Raw genomic sequence first — 17156 nt, forward strand, 5'->3', positions numbered from 1 at the left:
CCAAGTGTCCAATGGTTTGGCCTATTTACACAACATTCTTGCCTTTTTTTTTCTTTTTTTTTGCCTAACCCTGTTTATGACTCCTAGGCACTTGCTCTTGTCCTAGAATTCACAGATAAGATTGCATTAAGTTATATAAGTATCTAAAAGACAAGTGACATTCTTCTTTTGAGAATTCGCCCACTATGTCTGAAGAGAAACGTTAGATGGTTTACCTGGGAAAACGCATCCGTAAGTCTTTCTTACTGATCTTACTGAACCAGCTCATCTTTTGTCAGCTCTCCACACCTCTGGGTCAGTCAGTCACGGAGGTAGTCCCAAGGCGATGGGCCTAGTTCTCTTAAAGACTACAGGTCTGGGGCAACCTTATCTACAGAGCCATGTTTACCCCCAGGAGGCCAACTGACTTCTGCCTTACTTTAAAGTCTCAACAATGCTTGGCAGGCCCTCAAGACTCTGGGTTGGGGAAAGCCAACAACACTTAAAGCTCAAGTCAGTCAGTCTTACTGCCTGCCAGCAAATCTCAGTTTGAAACACTTGCAGAGTGGCACAACTGTTTGGGGGTGCACGTTTTGATCTCTTATATAAAGCCTGACCATTGCAGAGATAATTGAGGGCCAGGTATACATTGCTCAATTTTCGGGACACACACGGGTGTGAGTCTTGTTCTACCTTGACTGGAGGTCAGAGAGTTTGAGCTTATTTTTGCTCTCTCAAAGTTGTTGTCAACAGGTGTGGCCACAAACGAGATATTCTGACCTCGGGTGTGGTTAATTAGTATTTTGGGTGTAGAGAATCTGCTCCACCTGGACAAAGGGTCAGAGAATTCAAATCTATTCCCTGTGTCATGTTAATGATATCTGTCGCCTCCTCCCTCCCCGTTTGGAGTGACGTCTTAAGCATGTGGAAGAATAAACGAAGAATTCAGTTTTCACTGAACATCCCTTCCAATGCTGTTCTGTGTTTCTGTCTCTCATTTCTCCCATGTCTCTGTTCCTTTTGCTTAGTACAGTCCTCATGCTCCTACCCTGGAACGTTATGAGTTTTGTCGAAGCTGGTTTTCGACACTCAATGCCCACAGGTTTCCTGGGTGTCAACTGAGACAAGGCCGTATGCGTGAGGAAGACAAGGAAGACGGCTGAGCCCTCCCTGGATTGCTTATCCTGGAACTGGCAGGGGATGGTGCAACCTGCTTTCAGAATCAGGCTGAGGGAGGAGGTCAGAGGTTCCCAGCCCACCAGCAGTCAGCATGGATACGGACTGCATGCACGAGGGAATGCGGGTTTTTCCCGGCACTGATTTACTAGCTACATGCTCTATTACCCAATCTGTAGATCTGTAGAATGGGGGGGGGGGTAGACACCAGAGTAAATGCCGTATAATTTGAGGAAATATAGCACACAGCAAATCAAAGCCGGTAACGGCCGCACAGTCCAGACTGAGGGCCCTGGAGGCAGACGTCACGCTCTTTCATCTGGGCACTCTCCTTGCAGACCACACCGCCTTTGAAAAAGACTCTCCTTGCCTCAGCTTCCCCCTCTGTGAAATGGACTTAAAGATTCTTTCAAGAAGGGCTGGGGAGGGTAAAGGTTGCTGTTCAAGCATGAGGACCTGAGTTCAAATCCCCAGCACCCACATAAAAAGGCAGGGTACAGCTGCGCACACACATATAACCCCTGTGCCATGGAGAGTGTGGAGACTCGGGGATGACTGGGGCTTCCTGGTTTCTAGCCTAGCTTCAGGTTGAGTGGAAGAGCCTGCATCAGGAGAATACAGTGGGGAATAAATGAGCAAGACACTCAATGTTCTACACACACACACACACACACACACGCACACACACACACACGTGTTCTCCAGTCACTGTGAAGAATAAATGATTAACAAAAAGCTTCAGAACCCAGCACACAGAATGTCTTCAATCAGTGTTTCCTGTCATCTTCCCACTATTATTTAAAAATGTACTTTTATGCAAAATGTGAGGGAAAAGCAGGCACCATTGTATTACCAATGGCTATTTTTACAACACAGGGCTACAAGGGGTCATTCTTTATCATGCTTCTTCCATATTATCCCATTTAAAAAATAAAGCCAGCCGTAATATTGTTTTGGCAGGAAGAGAGGTTGTTTTTGAAAAGGGATGGCTGACTCTTCCGTTCTCCCACAACGACCTGGCTGTTATTACTTGGATAAAAGGCAGACCACCAAGCATCCCTGTGAAATACCATTTCTAATTGTGTTTTCTTCCGGCCGCAGAGACATTTCCACTGTCACCTCAATGTTCTAGAACAAAGGCTGAGGAAAGGCTAAGCTTTGGACAGACGTCAAAACCTGCCCTGAGTCATCTCTGAAGCCAATCAGGCCTCCTGCAGTGTCCCAAGGTAACTCACGGCCACCCCGGGTCCTGGCACAATGTGGTCCTTACGAGTGAGCTCAGGGCTTGGTGCTTTTCTGCTGTGCATTTATTTATCTCTTTGGTCCCTACAGGAAGAGAACAAGATGTGCAAGGAACACCCCGAGAACCCAGGCAACAAAGCCGGCAGGAGAAGGGGGCTGTGTACCTCTGTGTACCCTCTCTGGCTAACATAACTTGTCCCACAAGTCCCCAGAGGTCCATGTACCAGTGCTATGGTGGCACAGCCATGAGAGGAAGGCTGTCATGGAGGCAGTCACAGTCACGCTGGCTTTACAGACGCCCATTTTCTTACTCGGGAGTGGGTGGTTAAGGTAAGGCCACCCCGTATTCTTGGCCCCTTCTGCACATGTCAGATTCCCCTTCTGCTCCTCTGCCATGCTGTGATGTCACTGGGGTTCGCCAGCAGGATGCTGGTGCTATTTGGACCTGATCCCTCCATTATCATAGACCAAAGAAATCTCTCTGTAAGTCAGCATTCTGTTTTAACAACAGACAGTGGTCTATAAGATCCCTAAGGGACCTGACCTGAAGCTCAGAACTTGCAGGGATCTAGTCAGATCAACAGACAGCTAGTAACCATCTACTGAGTCCCAAGGCCAAGCGCAATAGATCTCTGCCCATAGAAAGGCAGCCTGAATTTGCCATACAAGGAAAGGGGCAGGTCCTTCCAACAGGCAACCACCTCCACAACAATGGGTATTTCAGGGTACCTGAAGGTGTGGGTTTACACCCAGGCCACAAGGGACAGCATGGTCAGAACCTAAGAGTTTGGAGGGGTCCGTGGCCTGGCTTCCTATCACGCTTAGTGATTTTACTGTTTTTAACTTGTCTTAGCTGACTTCTGCATTTCCGGTCTATAGTGAAGGCTGTTCCTACAGTGTGCCAGTCAGAATATGCAAGGCTTTGCCATGGCAACAATGTCAAAATCTCAGTTGCTCCCTTACCCAACTTCTCTTTTTTTTAGGGTCTATTTCTTGCTCATGCCAGCAGCTCAAGTCAGCTGTAGGACCCGAGCCCTGCCGGAGCCGATCCCATCTGGGATGCTGCTGAGTTGTACACTGCTAGCTCCTTACACATCTCCCAGAGACACACACCAGGGACTTGCTCCACAAGTCACACTCTTCTGTGACTCCTGGGGACAAGGAAGCATTGTCCTGCTTCAAGCCAAAGAAGGACAAAGTCACCTTAGTGACAGATACAAGAGCTTATCTATGAACCCCGCTCTCTGAGGTAGATTCTACTGGTGATTTTGCAAATCAGGGAACCAGTCACGGAGAAGTTAAGTTGGTAGCAGGCCATGTTGCTAACCAAGGGAGGAGCCAGAACAGAAAGTTCGAGCCTTGTTCCTCTAGAGCTTGCTTCCCTAACAGGACTGAGTAAGTCCTTGTGAATTAGGCACAATGCTAAGGGTTTTTAAGCGTCCACTTATCTTTCACGCTAGCCCTCTTTTACGAGAACACTGAGCTTACCAAGAAGATATATGTCTCTTGAAGCCCATGGATAATGTGCGGTTTAACTGGATCTCAACTTGGATTTATGAGATGCTCAAGGCTGGCCGTGAAAACTTAACTCTACGGTGCTGTAAACATGGCCACCTGGGCTTGTGTGGACTCTGGGCTCCAGGGAGAATCCTGTCAGAAGATCTCCCTTCACCCCCAATTCTGCACTTATCACTTCCAGTAAGAGGGCCTCCTGAGCCCTGGTGTGGCTCTCTGGCATGTCCCCACCTCAGGTCGGATCCGTGCCGTAAAATGCGAGCCGTGGTTTAAGCCAAATGCTTTTATAAGGGCTAAAAGGTTATTGCTTTTATGGTAACAACACCTAAACATTTATGGTCACCAAGAGAAAAGACTGGGATAGAAGTATAAGGGAAAGAGAGGACAGTAAGGGATGGAGGTGGGTGGGGAGAAAGGGGATTTGGGAGTGTCATGTGACCAGCAACTGAGGGCCTGGCATCTGGGAAGGGAACCCAAGGCAGGCCTGGAGGGAGGGCAAGGTTCCTCTCCTGTGCATTGGCCTCTGAGCTCTCCCTCCCTTCCACTAGCAATGTATACTGTACTAGGTCACCTTCCTCCTGGCTTGTCACACACTTGAAAACCGTCTACTGAGGCTGTGAACACAGAACTTAGAACACTTAGCTAGATAAACGTCAAGTATTTGCTGTCCTCCCCCCCCCCCCCCCGCTGCCCCCGCGACAGTGTTTCTTTGTGTAGCCCTGGCTGCCCTAGAACTCACTCTGTAGACCAGGTTAGCCTCAAACTCAAAGATCCACCTGCTTCTGCCTTCCGAGTGCTGGAATTAAAGGCCATGTGTCACCACTACCTGGCTGCACTTGGCTTTCTTGCTAATGGAGCCAAATGCACCCAAAACCACAACCACCACAACCCCCATCACCAAAAACAAAAAGTCTGGGCAAGCCTTTTGTCGCCTGTTCCTAGAGACCTATGGCTGCATTCACACAGACACCTGCTCAGAAGACCTGATATCTCCATTCTCTGGAAGAAGGCCAGTCCCTCCCGACATGTCCCTAACTAATAGTCTTAAGGATCCTTATGTGGCACCCAGAAGGACACTTTTTTTAGGGAAGTACCTTTGTCCAATGTTTGTTTCCAATTTGCTTGGGCAAGGATATTCCTTCTGATTGTCCCCACCTGACAACAAAGTGCAGTATGTCCAGCATGGGCCCCACGGGCCCAGCACCAACACTGTCACTAAAACATTTCCTCCCAGCACCAACACTGTCACTAAAACATTTCCTCCCAGCACCAACACTGTCACTAAAACATTTCCTCCCAGCACCAACACTGTCACTAAAACAATTTCCTCCCAGCACCAACACTGTCACTAAAACATTTCCTCCCAGCACCAACACTGTCACTAAAACATTTCCTCCCAGCACCTGGCTCCCTCCCTGACATCACTGGAAGGGGAATCTCCCGAGTGTCAAGGTTGCACTGCCTCATGCCCAGAAGGGAGGCCCTGCCACTCTGTAGGTAAGGACCATTTGGAGCCACAGGGGGAGGACACACGCCTTCGACAGCTCCATCCTTCTTCATAGACGCCACAAGCTAATACCATGGGGAAGGTGCGTGAGGCAGCGTTTAAGGCTCTCAAAGGCAAATTCTTCAAGCATCCTCAAGCGCTTACAAACACTTGATACTGTAATTATAAATAATTATCTTCTCATTAAGCCTCTACCAGCCCGCGCTGCTAATCTACTTTGAATTACATGCACAGGAAAATACACATTTCTTCAAAAATGGCTCATAACTCACATTTTGAATTCGCACAAACTAATTTACGCGGATGAAATTCGTCTGACCTGGTAGAGATTTCCTGTGTGCTAGACATACAGGAGAATGATGTCGGAGTGAGGAAGAGGACTGTCCCTAGAAGGACAAGCAGGGAAAGCGACGGTGACCATAGACAGAGCACAGTTTCCAGTGAAGAACAGTTTGGAAACCACACAGGCTCACAGGCAACACCTGCAGCAGCTGCTTCTAGGAAGAGTCTCCAGACACCCATGTCCCTTGAGCTCAAGCAAGTCTGGGAAGGGAATTGAGTACCTAGTTCCTGGTCCTCCCCTCCTCAGGCCCTGGCACTCAGAGACATCCTTAGAGAAGCGCTTGCCGGTCCTCTAGGGAGACGGTGAAGTAAACCCAGAGCAACTGAGTGCTGAAGCTTTTACTCCCTGACTCAGAATCTAGGGAAGGAATAAAATGAAAAGCCCTGGGCTCAAACTTTGAGCCTGGGCTCAAAGGTGTCTGGAGACTCGCCCACTCTGCCTGCGTCCTGGACTGTGGCCGGCAGCAGGGGGAGCCCGTGAGCAAGGGAAGGTGGGGAAACCTTGCTCTCCTCTATCTAGACGGGCACCCCCAGGAAGAACTGAGGAGGCCGCTGTAAAAGAGTCTAGAACTGATCTTCACAACTTTTAGCCAATGGGCAGAGAGAATACGGTCAGGCCTGGGGTAGAACTTCTGCCTTCTATGACCTGTCCCTTTCTCCTGTAGTGCTGATTCACAGACTCCTTTACCCCAAACACGCATGGTGAGAGCTCTTGGGAGCTACCTGTGCTCAAGTCAACTTTCTGAATAACAGAAACATAGCACCAGTCCACAGCCCTTCAGCATCGAGGACCTGAAGGTCTGTGCAGGGTCTTCCTGCCTTGGCCACACTCCACAGCACAGCCTCCCATTGTGTGGGACCTGGAGCAGATCTCTGTATGACCACTGCAATAAGGCTGGGCTGGGTGGGACACAGACCTATTGAGTCCTCACAGCTCCATAAGCAGCCGTCACGTCACGACCTCTACCGTACGGGTCTGAACGTGGGAGGCATCAGATAACCGTGGTTACAGCTCAAAGACACAGAGCTGAGATCTTCACCAATGGCTCGGCTTTAACCTTCATCTCATTCCTGAGTATCTGACGAGCACCCAGCCCTGAATACTTGATGCATTTCCCCGTTTCTGTGCTGGCTCTCCAGCGTAGCGTGGCCTCCCATGTCCCAGGTCCTAACTCACCTTCCAAGGCGCAAATCTAACACAGACTCTTCCGAGAAGCCGCTCTCACCCTCAGGACCAGCTGGAACTGATGAGACCCGTCGTTGTGCCTCACCGCAAATTTGCAACTGCCCTCTTTATAGTGTTTATCCTGCTTTGTGTGGTAAGTATTTGTGTAACATTTGCTCCCTCAACATTTGGAAGCCTCCCCGGGGAGAAGGCTTGGCTAACGAGCCACCTGTCTGCCCACACTGTTTCCTCAATAGAACCTCTGTGTTTGTGGAATGAATCAGTGGTTGACAAACGGCCAACTGGGACATCCAGTTGGTCCTCTTGTTTACACTAGTTCGGCTCCTTGCAATGAAATCAAGAAGAACCTGTGGCTGGGGGTGTGACCTGGCTGGAAAGACAACCTGGCTTTCAAGCCGGACTGGAGAATTGTTCATGCTCAGATATGAAGGAACCTAGCAACTCCCATGGGTCTCCTCTGCTCCTCGTAGTGTATGGGTGGTCAACTACCCAATGATATTTTTTAAGATTTAATTTTAATTCCATGAATGTAAGTGTGTCAGTCTGTAGGTATGTAGATGTGAATGCAAGAACCCGAGGAAGTCAGGGGCATCGGACTCCCTGAAAGTGGGGCTATAGGCAACAGTGAGCTGCCTGGTTGGCTGGTAAGGAACACACTCAGGACCTCTGCAAGAGCAGGGAATGGATCTTCATCTCTGAGCCATCTCTTTAGCGCCCCCAAATGCTAATAAGAGTCACATTGCACAAAATATGAAGTCAGGCGGGACCTCTCCCTTCCTAAACAGCATTTCCCTGGAGTACTATTATGATTAATGCTGAGAACACAGGTGCCTACTATATCGAACACATCTATATGTTTTGATTCAATCTACTCTTTGTAATAAGGAGGCCGTCTTGTATTAACTAGAAAACCCTCAATTTATCTAATGAGCCAGGAAGACTGTCAAATGTGGCAGCAATGTGGATGTACCCAGAGACAACAGTGTTATGTGAAATAAGCCAGACATGGGAAATGAGATGTGTGTGTTCATTCATATATAGAATTCTGAAAAAGCCGAGTTCATAGGACTAGAAAAAAAGAGGACAGAAGAAGAGAGAACGGGGAGAGAGAGACTGCTCATAGATACAATGTTACAGCCAGACAAGAGGAAGGAGTTACAGTGTTCTATTACACAGACAGCAATTATAGCAACAGTGCAGAAACCTACTGTGAAAGCTAGGAGAGAGAATTTTGAATGTTATCACCAAAAAGAAATGATAAATGTTTCAGATGAAAACCCCAAGTAGTTTGAGTTATGACATAGACAATATCATACTACTAGACATATTATTACATATCCCTAAAGACATACACTTCCGTCTGTCATTGAAAATAGTGCCACGTAGAGTTTCTTGATTCTTAGGAAGCATAATCCAATTGGGTATGACCTAAAAAATACAGGTATCCTAAGGCTGAGAGTGAAGTTCAGTGCTCGAGTGCTTGCCTATGATCTGAGGCTTGAAGACAAAAGCCCAAGACAATTTAGTGCTATTTATTTATTTAGTGTGGGCACATGCCAGAGCGCTGTGGAAGTCAGACGGCAGCTTGTAGCAATGGGTTCTTTCCTCCGATCATATGGGTCCAAAGGATTGAACTCAGGTCTTCAGAGTTGGTGGCAAGTGTTTTGACCCTCTTGACATTGCCATACTCCTCACCCCTTAAACTGTCAGATTATGCTTGTCTGTCTGTCTGTCTGTCCATCCATTTATCAATCCACCCACCCATCTATCCAGGTATCTCTAACAGATAAGAGACTAGAATTCAGACTCTCATTTTGTGGGTGGAGAGAGTGACATGGCCTGTGTGTAGTTATCAAGCTGGCAAGTGGCAGAAATTGTGGTTGCAGTCCTGATCTACCTGGCTGCTACCACAGTTGCTGACAGCCAGTGCCTGTGCTGAGCCTCCTGGCTGGGCACATACATGGACACAGAATGTTTTACTTAAGACAGTCCTCGGTGACAGTAGGCAATTGCTGGATCTACTTTCAACCTGATATTAACAAGGGAAGCTTAAATCCCAAGATATCTTGCATAATGAAAAACGCAGGCTACTTCTGTTTCAGCCACTGATAACGCCAGACGGGAACTCCCTCCTCCTCCGGCTGAGTTCAGAACCCAACTGTCACAGCCGCTAAATGTTCGCCATCAGCCGCAGACGAGCACAGGATTCCTGCTTGCACTGTACTGCAGATTAAAGAGACCGGAGATGCTTGTTTCAGAGGGAGGCGAGGGCTCTCGGAACACTTTATAGATCCACGGAGAAATAAAAGACACTGTGAATTGTGGTTTTAAAGATAAGCACCGCATCATGACCCATCTTAAAACCCAAGTCTATCGTTGGGCTGACTGTATTTCCAAAACAGAGGGAGCAGCCAGCCAGGGCCAACTCACAGCACACGCAGCGACCAGGCAGCTCAGATTTCCATAGCCATGTGTCCTATGGAGAGGTCAATGACCAGGTGGTGGCATAGGCGAGAGCCTCAGGCACAGATTTCTGACTTGAACCAACTTGATTCAAGCTAAAGTTCTGCCATGTTGTGTTACTTTGTATAAATTATCCCCCCCATGCCTTAATCTACGTGTGAAATGAGGACGGTGTATCGATTCCACAGGGTAACTGTGAGGTCAGTGTGAACCCGTGCTTATGAATGCTTTAACTGGCCTTGTGCAGAGCAAGCGCTGAAAATGGTCACCACATCCTGAACCCAATACACTCTAGGAAGATAGGAACTTTATTTGTTCAAGTCCAAAGCCAAGAGCAACAAGAATACCATTGCTTTCATTGCCAACACATGTACACACACATCCCCACATGTGTGTGCAAAGCACAAACACAGATGTACAGCAAGCATGAAATTTGCCACTGTTGAACTGGGTAAGTAGTTGAGTATCTGTTGTGATGTAACTTCTGCTTTTCCACATGAAAACATAAAACACGACGATTCATATTCAATTAATTTCCTGACCAACTGAGGGTTTTAATCCTGCTTGAAAGCGCTTTAATTGGGAAAAGACAATTTCCCCAATTTCCTGTTTGCTAACTATATCTAATTTGTTTATTTTTGTTTCACGTGTTTCACCTGCTTGTGCGCCTGTGTGAGGGTGTCAGACCCCCTGGAACTGGGGTTATAGACAGCTGTGAGCTGCCACGTGGGTGCTGAGAATTGAACCTGGGTCTTCTGGAAGAGCAGCCAGTGCTCTTAACCGCTGAGACATCTCTCCAGCCCCTGCTAACTAGACCTAAAGAGATGCTGACATTCTGAAGAATGTTCTATGGTTTCTCCCTGGCTGGTAGGTCAACAAAGTTCCCATTGCTGTAAGTCCACCGCTCTCTGCCCTTCAGAACCCTTTCTGTGAAACTTTCCTGGCAGGAAGATGAAGGATTTGTTTGTTTTTACATGCAGAGACCACAGAAATGGAACTGACTCTAAGACTTCCCATCCTAAGAATAATTCTGTGGTTTTTGTTTATTTTTTTTTAATGAGAGTTTAGAAAGGATCACATTCAAGAACACAAAACATTCGAGACAATACTTTTAAACTAAAACCGCTATAGAAACACAGGAATTGCTCAACGGCCCCCCTCCTTCTCCATCACTGACTGGTTTTAATTAAACGGCTTCTCGGACAGAGTCAGCTACGCTTCATTTAACTGACACTAAGGGAAGTGGATGGGCTCCAGGTGAGGGACTGGAGCCTCGAGATAACAGAAACTCTTGCCAAGGAAGAGTTGGCATTTTTAGGTTTTACCAGTATTGTGTTCTTGTTGACCACAGCTATTGCCATGGTTTGGGACACGGGAGCTGAACGGCTGGTCCCTAGATGGTGGCACTATTTGGGGAGATGAGGCTCAGCTGGCGTGTGTGGTAAACTAAGGAGCCTCTGAGGGTTACAGTCTGGCCCTGCTTCCAGCCCAACTCTTTACTTCCTATCTATGAAACTGTGAGGGGCAGCGGCCTCATGCTCAGGCCACTGCCGAGCTGCCCCAGCCGCCAGGCTTCCCTGCCATGATGTACAGAATTGAACTAAAGCTCTCTTCCCTTACGTGGTCTGCGTCACTACAATGAGCAAAGCAATAAAGACAGTCCTCCGCCGAATAGAACGTGAATTGCGACACAACACAGTTACCTCAGGAAGACACCCACATAGGTGGAACAGCGATCTGTGCAGTAGTTAACTTCAGACCTTAGGAGCCTGGGAGAGGGAACTGGGAGGCCGAACTCCACAGCCTTTAAGGTCTCTGCAGCTCTCACACCCAGCAATCTGGTACTGACACAGAGTGACAATGGGCTTACTAAATACATTAAATTATCAGCAAATTGTGTATGTGTCCGTCTGTGGTATCGGTGTGGCCACAATGAAAAGCATGCAGCTAAGTAGTTCAAAATGCAGCCAGCCAAAGGAGCAGAGGACCTGCTAATACATAACGCCACCGAGCAGCAGTTCTCAACCTGTGGGTCGCGGCCCCTTTGGGGGGGGGTGTCCAACTGCTCTTTCACAAGGGTCGCCCCAGACCATCTGCATATCGGATATTTACATTACGATTCCTAACAGTGGCAAAACTACAATTTTGAAGTAGCCATGGGAGTAACTTTATGGTGGGGGGTCAGCACAACATGAGGAACTGGATAAAAGACTCGCAGCATTAGGGAGGTTGAGAACCACTGCTGTAGAGGAAGCCTCCTGCGTGAAACGCTTCAAAAAGAAAAGCACAGAACATTCCCGCTGAGACTGACGCAGGGGTTACCCTTGCAGAAGTTGGGAGAGTGAGTCACCAGGAGGGGGCGCTAAGGAGCACCAGGCTACTGCCGCTACTGATCCAAATGACAATCGCTCCACCTAGGGTAGGAATCACCCAGCCATACATCTAAGATAGATGTGGGTTACTGAAAGTTATATCCCCCCCCCCCCCAAAAAAAGTAACATAAAAAGCAAAAAAGTCTTAGTTCATGAAAAGCAAGAGCTGTCAGGATCATCATTTTACAGTAAGAACATTAGCCTGTCAATGTGTGCTGTATTTTAGTTCAGTGTGTACATATGCTATCTGATAAATGATAAAAGTGTGTGTGTGTGTGTGTGTGTTACCAGAACACAAAATGTAAATGAAAAGTACCGGAAGTACTTTTATCTGGGAGGTAAACGAGCTGCATCAGATTTAGACACGGAAATGCTTAATTTTAAATTCTGAAAAACAGCAATCCCCAAATACCATGTTGCCACACACTGGGCTCATGTCTTGTCTCATTACATAATGGTTACTTAGAGAGCCAATGTTTCTCAAAGAGGCTGGATTGAACTAGAAAGGACACCGACACACAGGCCACATTGTTTCTATGAGAGCAGACAGAATTTATTAAGTTCGCTTCCAAACCAGCCCACCCAGATCCAGACTCAAGATTTGGAAAATGCCCTCCCCTCCCCATCTGCTCTGTGAGACTGGCAGAATGCTTGGCGGCTGGAGTCCCAGAGAGGGGCGTGACAAGCTCGGCCCTGGGCGTGTCCACTGCTTAGGTGGAGAGGCGCACAGTGACCTGTGTGTAAGAGAATGTAGTACGTGTCACAGAGAATGGACCAGAGAGGAAGCTGTGAGGAAGTCTGATGATTCAGTGAGGGTTCTGGTAAGGAGACACCTGATGTGGACTGGGGGGAGGGGAGGTAATCTCCCCCCTGGACTTGGTGGGGAGGGGGAGGCTTGAAAAACTACCAGGATGCATGCGGCAGTTCACGACTGCTATCCTAACACCCAGGAAGTTGAGAGAGAAGAAAGCACAAAATAAATAAATAAAAAATAAAAAAATCCAGTTAAGACAGTCTACCTGGAGAGCAATGTTTAGGAGATACTTTTAAAAAGTTGTGATTTATTTTTAATTTTGCATTTTGGTTTCAGGTTGTTTTTGTTTGTTTGTTTGTTTGTATTTAAGAGAGAGTCTCTGTAGCCCTGGCTGCCCTGGAACTCACTCTGTAGACCAGGCTGGCTGCGAACTCTCAGAGATCCTCCTGCCTCTGCCTTTTGAGCACCGGGATTAAAGGTGTGCTTCACCAGCCTGGTACAACATTATGTCTGAAAGGAAGCCAAGGGCTGATGAAGACAGAGCCTCCAGGAGGCTCCACTTGATCATGGAAAATGTTGAAAAAAAGGTGAAATGTCAGAAATAAAAATTTAAAAAAACACAAAAAACAAAACATGGCCTGTTTAAATCCTGTTGTTTTTATTTTTTTCTTTCTTTCTCTTCTTTTTGAGATATGGGTTCTCTGTGGAACGTTAGCTGTTCTGGAAATAGCTCTGTAGAACAGGCTGTACGCTGGCCTTGAACTCGCAGAGATCTACCAGCCTCTGCCTCCCCATCACTGAGATTAAAGAAGTGCATCACCACCACCCAGCTAAAAATCTTTTTTTTTTTTTGAGACCACGCAGCCTCTGTTGCCCAGGCTGGCCTTGAACTCCTGAATTTGCGTGGCTACTTTGGCTGGGACTGCAGATGTACTACCAAGCTCAGGCTCTGATATCAGTGTTTCAACCTTCCTAACGCTACAACCCTTTAATACAGTTCTTCATGTTATGGTGATCCCTAACCATAAAAACCACTTGTCTGTCTGCCTATCTATCTATCTATCTATCTATCTATCTATCTATCTATCTATCTAATGTATATCTAATGTTTCTAATGTATATGAGTACTCTCTCTGTATACACGCTTTATGAAAGAAGAGGGCATCAGATCCCACTAGAGATGGTTGTGAGCCACTATATGGTTGTTGGGAGGCAAACACAAGACCTCTGAAGAGCAGCCAGTGCTCTTAACTGCTGAGCCACCTCTCCAGCCTCCCATAAAATCATTTTTATTGGCACTTCATTACTGCAATTTTGCTACTGTTATGAGTTGTAAATATCTGATATGTAAATGGTCTATGCGACCCTACGAAAGGGTTGTTTGAGCACCGAAAGGGTCACGACCACAGGTTGAGAACCACTTGTCTCAACTAAGGGTGCAAAGTTCCAGAGCGGTGACTAGGCTGTATTTTAGGGGTTTCATGTTTGGTTCATATGCTGTGAGGTCACAGAAGACCGCACAAGAATGGATGTGTCTGATTTAGTCAACATATTCTTACGTTACTGCATACCAAGGCTAAGTACTCTTGTGTCTTGGAGTCAGGGATCATTTAACTAGACCTAGTATTAACACACAAACACACACACACACACACACACATACCATGTGTGTACACACACAACACCCCACATACTCACATACCAGACAAGTATACACACATCACACACACTCACACAAACCCTTGAAGCTAAGGCTAGCTAAGTCCTTAATCTAAGAGAATATTATCTATCACATGATAGACAACCAATCATTTTGCTTCTAAACTACCCAACTGGTAATTTAGGACATTTCTGCTTGTTTTTCTCCTGGAGACCTTTATCAACAAGTAGACAGGCTCCAGTTATGATCAGTAGCCTCGGTTCATTCCATCAAGGGGGACGGACAGATTACAGAGGCTCTGTTTTCAGGCCGAAAGGAAAGGCAGGAGTTAGAGAAGATTCTCTGAAGGGAATAGGCCATTTACTCATGGACTACAAAGGAAACTCCAGTGGCATGTCACAGTGTCACCCCCTGCTTTCCCTAAGCAGTCCAGCAGCATGGTAGTGGCATGGTCACCTATTTTCTCGTCCAACTAGGTTGTGAGACAAAAGTTCTGTCCAGGAAACCAAACAGACAAACAAACCTAGATTAGATTAAGAAGGGGGGAAGGTCTGTACCGTGGGGGAGAGGTGATGGTACTGTTACCTGTCACCTCGGCAGGATCTGGAGCCACCTGGGAGACAAGCTTCAGGCACGCCTGGAGGATGAGGCTGGCCTCTGGGGACACCTTTGAAGGATTCTCTTAAGAGATTAACTGACGTGGGGAGAGCCACTCTGAGTGTGGGCTTGAGCCCTGGGCTGCACCAAAAGGATGCTGGCCGGGCACTGGGCTCATTGCTCTCCGCTTCCCTCCTGCTGCCCTGATGGTTATTTTTTGTCAAGGCATTTTTATCAGAGCAACAAGGAAAAACAACAACAAAACCAACCTGAGGTGGTGAGAGCGGAAGGTAGCTTGGGAGTTCTGGTGCCAGTAGATCAAATCACGTGTTTGTGCGCTCCCTTAGAGCCCTCGCTCCCCTGGAGACTGAGACAAATCAGATGGGGCACCTGCCTTGAGATTGTTCCAGAACTGCCTGCATTCAGAGCCATGGCTCGAAAACATATTGATTGTACGCCCAGCGGGTCAAATAGGCTTCCGTAATAGACTTTACTAGTCTATTAAGTTCCTTAAGATATATAAATGGTAGGGCTTTTCTCCCCTTCTTTCTTTGGCCTTGGGAAAGCTGATGAACTTGACTCCACGGCTTTGAACAATGTAATGCCGCCGACAATATGCTACGCTTCATTAATTCAGCTTGGTCCACCTACTTTATTCAGCATTTCAAAATGTTAGAGGACCATCTGTTGGAGATTCATCAACCAAGAACATCGTGAAACCTCATTCAGCCCAGGATATCAGCCTGAAACTCACGCGCTGACGTCTCTTTGGTCTCTATACTATTGTGGCTCACTGCTGTACATGGTGTCACGTCTGTTTTATTGTTCAGGTCATTGTAAATATACCTCAACCCTCCGTCAAAGACCCCTTGCTTGCTTGCTTTTCATCCTGGAGAAATAGGAACCTGATGAGAGGTGAATGCATATCTCATAGCCCAGGACTGACTCCCAGTATTCAGTCGTAGGTGATCAGAGACAAAGGTGTGTTTATTTCACACCACGGGCACGCCCTTCAGAGGAACCGACTTAATATGCATAAATAGAAGAAGTGAAGGTATTATTAGGCAAGAACTAAATGACAAGCGGATTTGGGGACAATCATCAGTTTCCCATTTATCCAGCATCTTTCATCAACAGCTTCAATAAATCTTTCTGACTGTTCTTGCCCCCCCTCCCCCAGCCCAGATGTGACTATCACAAGATCTGCACGTCTATTCTGAGTGTCACGTAGGTAACTGACAGTCCCTCAGTCTCTACAGCTAACCCCCTCACTCCCTTGACCACTACACCCGCCTCATTCTTTTTCCTTTATCTTCTTTCAGCTTGCTCACCGGCCTTTCCTTGTCCAGCTCAAATCTTTTATACTGCACGCAGGCTCACTGCCAATGTCTTTACTCATGTGGCCCCAGGCTACCCCTTTCAATGGTCACACACTGTCTATGGGATGGAGTTCAACTTCCTGAAGCTGGACTTTAAAGGCCTCCGTGCCCTGACCCAACCCTGTGTTTGAACACATTCTGTACTTTCTCCCTCTTTCCCAGAGCGAACAGCCTGACCCAGTGAACCTTGTCCAGGCGAAGTGCTCAGGCCCGGATCAGTCCCATCTCTTCCTTCACCCTGGTTTGGCGCCCACACAGATATGCTGTCCTGCCATGCCTTCCCTTAGGGGCTACTTGGTGCCAGGATGTTTGCCAACACACCAATGCAACGCTAAGTTCCACATCCGGGGATCTCCCGTGTCCAAAGGCATCACAAGAAAAGTCTGTGAACGAGGCTACGACAAACAGCTCAGTGACCATAGGGAATATCGGCACTATGGCTGCCGGAGAAGACAGTTGGAACTCTGAAACCTCTAGTCACTAGGTAGCTAGGATTATAGTTCTGTGCCAACCAGGCCCACCTATTTAACCCCTTTGAGCGTCCACATAATGTTTAAAACAAGCAACTCTGAGAGATTTGAGTATGAGAAATAAAAATTAAAGTGTATCTAAGCCTTTGCCTTTTCTCCAGTTCCTTGCTGATGCTTCTAACACCAGCGTCTGCTGCCACCTTTGCCACCACCACCACCACTTACTTCCACTTTGGAAACAGCCCAGACAACCATCAATAGCGAACCACTTAAAAAAAAAAAAGCTGCATTAGGAAATGATGCAGCGGCTAAAATGGAGACGGAGCTGAATGGCGAATGTGGGAAGCTTTCTAAGGCAGCCCGCTAAGAGGGAAAGGCAAGATGCTCGGCTACGGTGCACATCCATCTGGGCTTCAGAAGAGGGAGGAGTGGGTTGTTGTAGATGTATACACATGCACTTGTATGTACACGGAATTTTCTAGAAGGATAGCCTAGGAATTCTGGATGGTAGTTA

The 17156-nt window shown here is 47.2% G+C and overlaps 1 protein-coding gene across 6 annotated transcripts in view; it reads right to left on the reverse strand.

Annotated features, from left to right (window-relative positions):
- Nucleotides 1-17156, reverse strand: part of Tmcc3 (transmembrane and coiled-coil domain family 3) — a 152263-nt gene that overhangs the window by 15072 nt on the left and 120035 nt on the right. The window contains exon 1 of one of the 6 annotated variants that reach the window (XM_041667446.1): nt 6939-7050. The exons of the other annotated variants lie outside the window; for them this stretch is intronic. The gene's annotated coding sequence lies outside the window, so the exon portion shown is untranslated. Of the gene's footprint in view, nt 1-6938; nt 7051-17156 lie in introns of those variants that run through there. 6 annotated transcript variants of the gene reach the window in all.

The sequence above is a fragment of the Microtus oregoni genome, unplaced genomic scaffold, assembly GCF_018167655.1.
Source record: "Microtus oregoni isolate MIOR12 unplaced genomic scaffold, Mior012 000001F_ref0000356, whole genome shotgun sequence".
Lineage (NCBI taxonomy): Eukaryota > Metazoa > Chordata > Mammalia > Rodentia > Cricetidae > Microtus > Microtus oregoni.